Genomic DNA, 11,668 nt, shown 5'->3' on the forward strand with positions numbered 1-11,668 from the left:
GCCACCTTGCTGCCGTGATTGTGTGATTGCCCAGAGGCTACTGTTTGTTTTGACCACTGCAGACATTTGTTTGGACCTCAAACAGTATGAGCTGATTTAACCGTTAACCAAATGCGTTTTACCCTCATGGCTGTTATTTGGGGGGGAGGAAAAAAACGAGCTTTGGCAGAAAAGATATCACATGTGGCAGCTATGATCCTGGGAAAAATGAGAGTCGGGAAGCACCCTGTCAAAGTTTCTGTACTGCTACATAAACAATAGATTAAAGGGTTTAATCTGATAAACAAAAACGCTCCCTGGAAATATTACAGCACATTTAAGAAACAGGTGGTATCCCTGTCATAGAGACTATTTCCACAGATAGAATCAGTTTAATACTGTGAAAATACCTCTCACAACTGGTTAGGTGAGCTTATAAACAGTCGCCTTATTAATCTACCGATTCTTCCAAACTCTTATCTTTTAACCTCCGACACAAAAGAGGCGAAAAGAGGAACAATCACTTTGTCGTTTTCACTCAACATTGATTGAAATCACTGACTCACAAGGATTTTCTATGCCTCACTTGCCTCAAAATCGTACAACATCCAGGCCTGCGAAAATACTGAATATTTTAAACCCCAGGATGAACAGACTAAAGGAGAACAGGAACAGGCATGCTCATTTAAAGCAAGATTTAGTGGAGCTGTGCGCATTACAGCTACATGGCAGAGAGACTCACAGTGTTTATTCTTTTCAAACGAAAATGCATTTTATATGCAGCAACCACACATTTGAAGGCGAATAAAAAGCTTCAGTTTTGAAAAGACTTCAAAACTGAAGCTCCTTTAAAATAAATCTATAAAGGAAATAAGAGGTTACGCTGCTTGAAAGGAGTGCACTTTTTGTTCAGACTGAATGAGGTTGAATCTGGTGACAGGGGAATTTCCTGATGCCTGATGCCAGTGCCTTTAACGCTCAGAGAGCCCCGAGCCGCCAACCTCACCTTTGAAGTAAGCAAGCAAGCAGGTTCTCTCAGGTGGGACGTTTCACTGCTGGGCAGAGCAGGTCGACTTCAGCTCAACTTGTGACACTGAGCTCCTCTCATAACTGTTTAAGCAACTGAACAACCTAGATCGCTTATGATGGATGTTTTGTTTGTTTGTTTTTTACCTCAGAGTGCTGTATGACGAGTCCCTTTGAGAGATGCTCTTCAAGCACAATCTCAGAGTGAAGCTTCTCAAGTAAAAATCTTCAAACGAGCCAATAGGCTGACCAGATTTCCTCCAAGTGCATGGCTAGATTTTTCTTTTAAACTTTATCCCACTGCCTAAAGGCATATCAAATATGAATAGGAGATGGCTCGATTGATTTGAGTGGGCGAATAATCAGAGCATTGCAGTCTGAGGCCTGCATTTTGGCCCGTAAGTGCACACGGTGGATAAACATGCACTCATCTGTGCACGCAGCCACACAGCATGCAGAGGTATGGCTGGATTAATTTTTTCTGACAGACATAGTTGTGCAATTAGAAAGTTCAAGGTCTGGGTTTGTGTGGTCTTGGATGATCTATTATTAATCTGAGATTATACATGAATAATAAAAGATGGGAGAGAGACTTGGGTGTTTGATTTTTTTTTCTTTTTTTGATTTTTAATGTCTGAAAAAACAGACATTAAAAATGTAATCAAATTATTAGCTAGTATTATGGGATATTTGGGGTATTATGGGATAGATGACCCCCCCCCCCCATTATACAAAAAATATTTTTGTATAAAAATAATCTACTGAAAAGAGGTCAAGTATATAGATATTATTGCACAATCAATACATGAAAAAACTTCAAAATAAAGCCAAGTTGTATGGGACATGCTACACCCGACCTCCCATAACTTCATAATGAAAGCTCTGATTTACCCAAACTGAGTGCGGTGGTTGACAGGAAGTTTCTCTACATGTCTGAATAAACAAAACGTGAATCGCTGGGTACACTGAGGAAATATAGCTGTACTTCCTCTAAACCATCAATGTGTCTAATAGGCTCCATTCCTACAAGCTTGCACAAAAAGGTCTTACCATTTAATAATGCGGCAATCTTAAATATGATCAATTTAAGATTAATATTAATGTACGTACAACAGGCCTTTAAGGTGAAGTTACCATAAACCATTACTCAAAAACTGACTCAACTGTTTTCGATAATTACCGGTCAATCTCCAACCGTCCTTTTATTTCTAAAATTCTTGAAAAAGTAGTTGTGAAACAGCTAATGGATTGTCTGCAGAGGAATGATTTATTTGAAGAGTTTTAGTCAGGTTTCAGAATTCCTCACAGTACAGAAACAGCTTTAGTGAAGGTTACAAATGATCTTTTCACGACCTCTGACAGTGGACTCCTTTCTGTTCTTGTAGTGCTAGACCGCAGTGCAGCGTTTGATACTGTTTACCACAATATCTTACTACAGATATTAGAACACACTGTAGGTATTAAAGGTACTGCGCTGCTGCAGTTTGAATTATATCTAGTTTCTAATTTGTTAAAATAACTGGAGAGGCCTCTTCACACACTAAGGCTAATTATGGAGTTCCACAGAGTTCCGTGCTAGGACCTATTCTGTTCACGTTATACATGCTTCCTTTAGTCAGTATCATTCGAAGGCATAGCATACATTTTCACTGCTATGTAGATGCCGGATGACACGCACTAATGAGTTCAATTGCAGGAATGTCTTAACGATATAAAGTCCTGGATGAACTCTAATTTCCTGCTTCTAATTTCAGATAATCTGAGGTTATTGCACTCGGCCCCCAAAATCTTAGAAACATGGTGTCTAACATGATACTGTGGATGGTATTACCTTGGCCAGGATATGTCCTTCAATGCTCATTTTATACAAATATGTAGGACTGCTTTCCTACATTTACATATTATCGCTAAAATCAGAAGCATCCTGTCTCAGAGTGATGCTGAAAAACTAGTTCTTAATTGTAGGCTGTAGACTATGTTGTTCTAAAATGCTTCAGTTGATCCAGAATGCTGCTGCAAGAGTACCGACAGGGACTAGAAAAGAAGCGCATATTTCTCCCATATAAGCTTCTTTTCTTCTAATTTCCATTGTCTCCTTGTTAAATCCAGAATCAAGTCCTTAAAATTCTTCTTCTCACATACAAGGTCTTGAATTATCAGGCCCCATATTATCTTAAAGACTTCATAGTACCATATCACATGATTAGAGGACTTCACTCTCAGTCTGCAGGCTTACTTGTGGTTCCTAGAGTTTCTTAAAGTAGAATAGAGGGTGAAGCTTTCAGGCCCCTCATCTGAGGAACGAGCTACCAGTTTGGATATGGGAGACAGACACCCTCTCTACCTTTAAGATTAGAATTAAAGCTTTCCTTTTTGATAAGGAATAATGTTAGGGCTGAATCAGGTGACCCTGAACTTGCCGTATGCTAATAGGTCGAAGCTGCTGGGGCTTCCCATGACTCTCACTGACTATTTCTTCTTCACTCACCTCTTTTCACAGCCTGTCTGTATGCACAACAAGTTTCTTCCTGTTAAAAGAGAGTTTTTCCTTCCCGCTGTTTCTTGTTCATAGTGCTTGCTCACAGGGGCTCGTCTGATTGTTGCGGTTTACTCTGTGTTATCATAGGATCTTCGCATTATGTTATAACGACCTTTGAATTGACTGGTGTTGTGAGTTTGTCCTATATTAGCAAAATGTAACTGACCTGAACTGAAAGAAATGCAAAAATGAGAATATGTTATGAATGCATTGTATTGCATTGCATCGATCAAATGATGAAGTCTAAAAGAGTTAAAAATGAACATAAAATTTATTCAAACTGCTTAAAAAGTCTAGAAATGTCAAGAAAAGTTTACATTACTAATCAAAAGCATGGATAAACAATTGTGGGCTTTAAACGGTATGAACAGCTGTCAAATGCAGGAGTAACATCAAACAGGGAGCAAACGGGTGACATAGTAAGTCAATAACTATAGAAAAATGTCTGAGAGAGTTCACTAGCCATAATTGACCAATGGTAAGCAGAAAGTGGTCCAGATCATGCTTACGATGGGTTAAATGAGCATATTGGAGGGGCTACATTGCTGTTGATGGATTCTTAAGTACTGAAAAGCCTTTGGAGCTGATCAGATGAAAAGGTTTGGGAACCACTGCTCGATGTAACCACTCTTTTAATTTTGTACCATATAAAGCTTCAGAAAACTCTTGAAATAAAGCTTCAGAAAAGATATAGGAGACATTGCCCCAGGTCAGCAAGCTGGAACCACTTTTAAAACCAGATCGCCATGAAATGATTTACAATTGTGATATGTCACCTGAGGGACTAAAGAAAAGAAACGATTAAAGCATTATATAAAGCGCCTCACAGATTAAGAAATATAAAGCTCACACCCACGCAGCTGACAATATCTGGAAAACATCTGCCGAACGGTGTTTTACTTTTTATGAGGGAGAAGACAGACAGAGAGAGAGAGAACAAACGTGATTATTTCCCTGAGGGTGAGCAGACCTGTTGTGTATATTGTCATAATAATGCGGTATTTGCTTTCATACGCTGTTCAGCAGATTTCACACAGGTTTGACGAGTTCGAAGGTGAGATAAGCTGACAGAGATGCAGGATTTCTGACAGCAAGCTTTGGTGAAAAAGCAGTGATTAAGATGTTCGCACACGGAAAAATTCACGGGAGATTAAAAGATATCAAATGAAACCGTTTTCTTCCGTTTACGCTTTTAATTCGGGAAAGTTTCAACATCAGAGACACTTTCCTGCTTACCTGTGGTTGACACGCCAAGTAAGCTGGGGCAGATGAAGAGAGGCAGGGCTCATATAGAACACAGCTCTTTTGTTGCATAGGCTTATTCATTATTCACCTGATCTGAAAAACAGACTGCAAACCAACTGCACAGCTGTCATCAAGCAACAAGGCGTAGACACAAATTATTCATGACTCCGCAAAGAAAAGGCAGCAGAATGAGAGGAAAATAATAACAAGAGACATCAGTGAGGCAGCTGACAGGCCGAACATGTGCAGGGAGAGCAGGCCTCTTCGGGCTAACAAGCTTCCTCCTCGTGGAAGGCCAGCCGTGGCTGAGGCACACTTCCAGACTTTTGCAGTGTGTTAGTGAACAAGGAGACACGCTTACTTACAGTTTCTGAGAATGGAAATGGACTGAGACTGTGTATAACGCTCATTTAGTCTTACTGACCAGTCAAAGCGTTCTACGCTACAAGACGCAATCACTCTCAAAGCCACATTTGTATGGTGGTTTGGTTTTACATTTAGACCCACAACTAATCTAATCAATCTAACATGCACATCTTTGAACTGTGGGAGGAAATCACAGCCCTCAGAAAGAAGCCAGTAGATAAAGGGAAGACATGCAAAATTTGGTGCAGTGAAGTCTATAGGTCGAAGAAGACGGCTACATCAGACACAGGACTCATATTGTGCAACATTTGAATGTAATTTTATCCAATTTTATCAAGTACACAAGCTTTGATCCACCCTTAATTCCTTTATACATGTCTAGGAACATCTAAAATAGGTGCAGTGATGTGCTGAAGCATGCGCAAACGTCCCCAAATCCCCAGCACCCAAAGAACCCCCACATCTTTGAGAAGAGACCTGACCATGACAGAACCTACAGCAATCTTTTTTAAGACTTTCATTTCTAGAAATAAGAAAAAAATACAGACAAAACTGGTAGAAGAGGTTAGAAGAAGTGTCCGTGTGACTGAATGTGGAGTATGGGGAGTATGCTCTTTTCGTTCAGTCTGGTTCACTGGAATTGATAGATAGGAGAGGAAAGGAAAAAAAAAAAGATTAATTAATAAATATTGTGAATATTAAAAATGTAATTGAAAAAAATTGGAAAATGCATGGAATTCCTGGGAATGTGCCTCAAGTCAGCGGCGTTGGTGTGACTGAGAGTCAGAAACCACAACCAGAGCTTTACAGGGCGAGATCAGCAGTGTTGTTATTTTATGGTTAATAAGCAGGGATTATCTGCTTTTTCTTTTGCTATGGTAAATAGTGGTAAAGAGAAGCTTTCGCATCTCTCTCCTGACCTCCTCTGTACATACTGATAACGATTTGAGCCGAACATATCACATTTTGATTTATCGCTCCATAAAACCTGCTGCCACTGATTTTCAGTCCAGTTCAGTCCAGTGTAATCTGGCACATCTCGGGATTTTCTCCCTGTTTCTGTACCTTCTTGACAGTCACATTTTCACTGGTGGCAAATATAAAGAAATAAGGGGTAGCTCAAAACTTGCACAGTACTGTATAATACTCCAAAACAATCTGGTCAAATTACTGAAACATGCATGTCTTCATTTAGTTTTGTCTTGATTACTGTGATTAATCTTTGGCCTTACCTTCACTACATGCTGTTCAAAACTAGAAATAGATGATTGGATCATTTTACACCTCTTCCAGCTTCTTTACACTAGCTCTTTGTTTATTTTAGAAATATTTCAGAAATTGAATCATTTAAGTTTCAAGACACTATATCCAGCTGTTTATAAATTGAGTTTATGACGTGCATTTCTAACACCAGTGTTAAATTAATAAAAATAGGCAACCAGCATTTTTTTTATGCAGGTGTGTGTGTTTACGTGCATGCATGCGTGTGGATGGGGGGGTGGAGGGCGTCGACAGTGTTGTTGTTTTCAGTTTCCAGGCCTGTTTATAAAGGCACGTCCCTAGGTGATTGTGTGTTTACGTGATGCCTGAGCCACGACCACATAAACACACAAAAAAAACCTACACACTCCTCGCATCAGAAAATGGTGGAGGCCAAATGAAAGCCGACGTTTTTCTCCCGCCGTCTTGAAAGCTTTCCATTAGCCGGGCTCTGTTGAGGGTCTGGGGCCCTGAACAGCGTGAGGCCGTGATGGTGAGGAAGGGGGGGGGCTGGTCAGGAAGGGGTGGGTGTGTGTGCATGGGTGGAGGGTTGGGGACCCGCTGGTTTGATAAAAGGGCAGGAGGGTTGGGAAAGCTGTTCGCTCATTTAAAGACATGTTTATCCGGCTCATTTAGCATTGCATATCACTAGACTACTTGGATGTGAGCTGTCACTCAGAAACAAAAAAGCTGCTCTGCTGCAGCTCGGTCACAAGCCCCCTCCTCTCTGGACAGATTTACACAACTGATCTCATATTCCGCACCGGTACTAAAACGAAGCTGTGTTCAGTCCTTGTACTGTATCTGCTGCTACACCACACTTTTACCTCATTGGCCTAGTTTTGTCTTTCATCTGAAGTCATGTCTAATAACATATGAATCCTGAAGGTGACGTTAAAAGGATCCACTTTGGTTAAAAGGTTCTGATAACAAAAGATCCTCTTGTCTTTGGGGGGAAAGCAAACGCATGAAAAAGAAATCTTCTGAACACAAGTGACAAGAAACAGAGCTGTGCAGCCTTTTAATGTGCGCACGATATTCGTGTTCAGTCGTAAAAGGTTTTACGTGGCTGGGAATTTGAGATGGAGGGTGGAAGGTAAAGCTGTGAGGAACTTGCAACAAATCCTTGCATGTTACACAGTTTAAGATGTGCGTTAAATTGTGCGAAAAAAATGTTTTTAAGACTAGAGAATGAACCTCAGTATCTTATTTTAGTGCTGATTGAAATATGTTCATATGACAGAGTATAAAAAAAACTGTCAATTATCATGTTGGACCACAAAACTGGAATTTTAATTGGTTAAAGAATTAAAAGTAGAGTAAGTAGAGTCTTTCACGCCATGTCAATCTGTGAAGCTTTGATTAAACCACAGTATTGTTAATGCTGAATACAAGACTGTTCAGCAGTTACTATACAACAGTACAATATGTTGCACTGTGACTGAAAGATCAGCTCACAGTCATGCCAAAAAGAACATTTTCACAGGACCTTACGTGGACATTTTCTGCTTAAACATATTTTTACACCTGCTGAGAAACAGCCTGATTTCTTTTTTCTGCATCAGTCTAACCTGATTGCTAACCTGCAAGCTAGCTTCCTCTTCCCCTGTGATGCTTTTAGTTCTCCCTTTATCCACTGATTATCATTTCAAAAATCTTGATGGATTTCTTTAGTATAACATCAACAGACAATAGTCTCTTACCCCAGTGTCAAATTTGTCCAAGTTCCCACTAGTGACTATGAAGATTTCCCATGCTGCACAGTCACAAGATACTCTCAGATATATTTTTCAACTCTTTACAACACAGGCTTGCTCGTTTTAAGCTAGTGTTTATAGAAAGGTACCATATGAACCGCATTATGAGTCCCATAACATTTTGGATGCCACCTACATATTGCTAAAGCATAAATCAAATGCTCTGTCTCAGTTATTATAATATACAGGTTTGTGTAAATATTTAACCCTTTAATCAAACACAACTACATCAGCACTGGTGCAGCTAGTTTTTAGAAGTAAATTAATTAGTTGAATGTAGAACAACTGGGCGTAGCCAGTGACTGATGACACATTAATGTTAATAATCTTGTAAAAATGCCTCAAATTCTGGGACATATGCTGTCTTAGACGACGTTATTGACGTGGGGGGGGGGAAAGGCATGTATAAGACCCAAGTAGTTTTAGTGGTGGCTCATTATTACGGACAGACGACTAAGCTGGAGCATCTCTAAAAAAGCAAAGATTATCTGGATCTTATAGTCAGCAATGAATGGAAAAACTGGTGACTGGTAGGAGTACGATGTCCAATGTCACCTTTGATGGCCCTGTAGCGTTTACACCTTAGCGGGTATGAGCTGTTTTGGTAACACCGCAAAACACAGCATAGTAGGCTGAGGTTGTTAAATGTCAAAGCATTTTCTAGTCTCTGACTATCCCAGCAGAATTAGGGAAAAGGAAAAAGGGAGTGAAAATGGGAGCAAGACTACAAATCTCCGTTGTGGAGGCTGTACTCAAAAACTGCATGAAGATGGAATTTTAAGAAACCCTCAGTTTCCCCATGTGACCTGCCAGATCTTAAGCATTTTTGGGAAGAAGAATGAAAAAATTGGCCGTGCCCTGATCTGTAAAGGTGACAGAGATGCATCCAACAAGTAATGATTCGACACTCTAAATGCTTTGAGTTGCTATCTGGAACAAAAACAATGCACAGTAGGACTATTAGGTAAATATAAATGCAAACATGTAATCTATTAGTAATAACTGAGATTTTTTTCCTGTTGTGTTTATACTGATGCAAAGCAATAAAACCAGAGCTTGACTAAGCAAATACTGTTAGAATGACTCTGTTGTATGCAAAAATAAACAAATCAGATTACTAGTGTGTAAGCCAAATGCTAACAAGGTGTTAAAATCTATTATAATACATAAAAGTTTAGCATCTCTGTCAAAGTAACACAGAAACTATTAGCTTATATCATCTACGCAAGCAGAGAACGGCAACACAAGATGTTACTTTGTGATACAGTCGTCCCTTAAACCAGGGCTGATTGTAGCTATGAATCTTTCTAAAAAATTCATAAGATCCATTTCACAAATGACCAAGCCAAGCACGTGCCTGTATCTAAACAGCAAAATGAGAACGAGGCGAGGAAGATCTATAAGAGGAGCCCGCAGCCAGAGGAAGGAGAACAAAATGACAAAGATTTATTCTCAGCCATGATCAAATATTTATGCTGAGGCATTCAAGTAAAGTTACTTTTTGTGTTCTGATTTAATGAATGATTTGAGCAGTGGCAGTGCTGGGAGGCACAGATGTTGGGTTTGCTGAAGCCTGCACTAATGCCCATTCAGGGGTCTGTGTGGTCATGTGTCAGACTGCAGCAGGATCAAAGCGGGAGTAACGCCACTGTGACGATCACAGCTTAGAGGAGGAAACAGTAAGTACTTCCACAACCCCTGAGATCTCCACTGGGCCACTGCTAGGGAACACGAAGTGAGAAAGAGAGGTCACTGTAACTATATTAACACAAGCTGCTGCTGCCAAATCCTGCACAAGAACATGTACCTTATTATTAACCAGATGCCATTATGTTGCCTATCACTCCATTAGAGCCAAGTCACTTTACAATAGGCCTGGTTATGGTGGGATTGATCCAAAATGACAAAGCCACAGTCAAAGGAAATGGATCCCGGCAGTGCAGTGACTCTCCCATTCTCCCTCTGGCATCCTCTGAAACATTAATGACCCCAAGCTGAATCTGATCTGGCCTTTTTTACTCACTGTTTTATTCTTACTCTGATCTATCTACCCACTAATGTTAGCCACTCTCACGTATATAAAAAAGGAGTATTGATTAGTTGTGTTAAGATTTACTTTCATTTTAGGCTAAGCTAATGTAATCTAACGAAATTAAATGGCAGAAAGTAAAAGCTTCAGCAAATCAATAAATTGGGAAACTAAGAACAAAAAGTAGTATAACAGCAGCATCTAAAAGACTTCATCAAGTAACAAGAGTAAATGTTCTAAATGAAGTTGTAAAGTCTGTAAATTCAAAGAAGGGTTCAAATCAGATGACCTGAAAGGGAGCTGTGAGCGGGCAGGAAGTGCCAGGAGACATCTGCGGCAGGTGAAACAGAAATTCTAACACTTGAGCGAACACTTAAATGGATAAAGGGAGTTTGGAGGAAAAAAAAAAAGGCTAAAAGCTTCCATCACTTTCAACAAGACGTTGGAACCCAAAAAACAGTGTGTCAGCATCTTTAAACACCGGAGAGAAGAGGAGATGACAAAATCATTTTGACAGCCAGTTCACATGTAACATCTCCGATTCATCCACCTTGGGGAGTTGCTGGGCAGTTTTACCCAGCTGCCGGGGGAAACCAAGCCCCGTGTGTTAAAGCAGAGCGGGCAGGGCCGAGCTTGTGCGCCGCACCGCGCGCCGCTTATCGATCAGAGTCAGACAGGGTGTCAGTCTCCACAGCCCAGAGATACAGCCGGCAAGCAGCATTTATCTGCGTGTATGAAGGTGTCCGCTCTGTGTGTATTGATTGGGAACAACTCGACACTGGGAATTGTCATCAAAATGCCGATTGACAAAAGGTTGAGCAGGCGGTGATGAAGTCTGCATGCGTGGTCCACTAGATATGGATTTGTTGCAGTTCCCGAGCGTCGATCCATACCAGTCAGGCACTGCAGGTCAGGAAACACTGAGGTGTCGAGCCTGGGCCTTTGTCTCACCCTGGGAGCTTTCAACTCATAGTACACTGGTCGACAGAGCTGCTTTATGGCATGTTGAATGATGTGCAAAAGACAGGACGACATTATAGCAACAGTCTTTGCCAAAGCGCAAACAGATGTTCACTAAACACACTCGGACCGCGCCTGCACCGCCCCTCCCTGCAATTGTTTGCCACAGAGGCAAAGCTTTTACAAAAAGGGGCCAAGGTCAGATTTTCCCTAGTGAGACCACCACCTCCATTAGCTCTCAGTTCACTGGGGTATCCGTTTCTCCCTAAAGATATTCAACTTCCAGACATCCACAGCACCGTTCATGGAAGAAAAAACAAGAACAAAAGTGCCAGCGTGCATCTCTGTACTGACCAAAACAATATCAAGATTTCATTTAATTAACCATACCAACACAAATATATCAAGTTCTTCATAGGTTTGAGACATCAGTCACAAAAATAAAATGGGCTTCAACAGATCTTTAGTAGTGCTTAAAGCATGTAGCAATTTTAACAACGACCTGAT

This window comes from Haplochromis burtoni, unplaced genomic scaffold (assembly GCF_018398535.1).
Source record: "Haplochromis burtoni strain Fernald_Lab_line unplaced genomic scaffold, NCSU_Asbu1 Contig_13, whole genome shotgun sequence".
Classification (NCBI taxonomy): Eukaryota; Metazoa; Chordata; class Actinopteri; order Cichliformes; family Cichlidae; genus Haplochromis; species Haplochromis burtoni.